A 396-nucleotide genomic window follows, 5' to 3' on the forward strand; every position below is an offset into this window, starting at 1 on the left:
AATGAGAAACTAACAATCATTATGAAGGAACATGGGAACACAAGCCACTGTGTGTGAGAGTCAGCAGATAAAACAACAACAACAAAACATATTTAGAATTCCCCTACCCTTCAGATAGCAGATCTTGGAATTTTCAGATACCAAATATAGAACAGGTAGATATGAAATGGTTGAAGAAATAAAGGCTGCAATGACAAAAATGAAGACCAACAAGATGCAATCAGAAACAAACATGGAGACTTAAGAAAAAATGGGTCTTCTAGAAATAAAACTATTTCTTTGTTGAATTTTTAAAAACCTCCGGAGGATGGGTGAACAGCAGATTAGACATAGATGAAGAGAAAATCAGTGAACTGGAGGGTAAATACGCATGTTATGACCAGAGGCCCACAGGAA

This window comes from Hipposideros armiger, unplaced genomic scaffold, assembly GCF_001890085.2.
Source record: "Hipposideros armiger isolate ML-2016 unplaced genomic scaffold, ASM189008v1 scaffold_423, whole genome shotgun sequence".
Classification (NCBI taxonomy): Eukaryota; Metazoa; Chordata; class Mammalia; order Chiroptera; family Hipposideridae; genus Hipposideros; species Hipposideros armiger.